Source organism: Lepidochelys kempii, chromosome 15 (genome assembly GCF_965140265.1).
Source record: "Lepidochelys kempii isolate rLepKem1 chromosome 15, rLepKem1.hap2, whole genome shotgun sequence".
Classification (NCBI taxonomy): Eukaryota; Metazoa; Chordata; order Testudines; family Cheloniidae; genus Lepidochelys; species Lepidochelys kempii.
Window position 1 is genome coordinate 20666892 of NC_133270.1, and position 581 is coordinate 20667472.

Sequence of the window (581 nt, forward strand, 5' to 3'; positions counted from 1 at the left end):
TCATGTCTTACCATTCCATGCCTCTTGAAAGCAGTGTCAGTCTAGCCCAGAGACTGACGGGGGACTGCATCAAAGCCTTCAAAGTGGATAAAAGTGATGGGGAAGGGAAAGGGAGAGGGACAGGAAGAGGGAGGGGCAGTTGTATGGGAAAATAAAAATAGAAGAAAAGATGAAATAACCTGAGGAGAAAAATCTATTTCCTAAAAATATCGTCTGAGAGGTCTGAATATTGGCATGGGATTGGATTTTTACATATTTTAATTTTGGTCTGTGAGTTCATTTGTGGCTCAGAAGAAATTAAACATAAAACTCTAACTCATTTGGAAAAGGTTGCTCTTACTTAATACAGAGTCCTATTGCTTCGAAATGCATTGATTTTTAAAAGTTCCAAAGCAGCTGAAGAATAACTACAATCCTATTCACATCCATTTACTGTATTATTGGATTATCCATTTATGAGATCAACATTCAAAACAGGTCCAACCTTTGTCCTACCCCTTTCTTGTACAAGCCTAAGAGAATTAACCTCTATGGCTGTAGAAAATGGTGATGCATACAACAAAAGAACATGCTCCACTGGA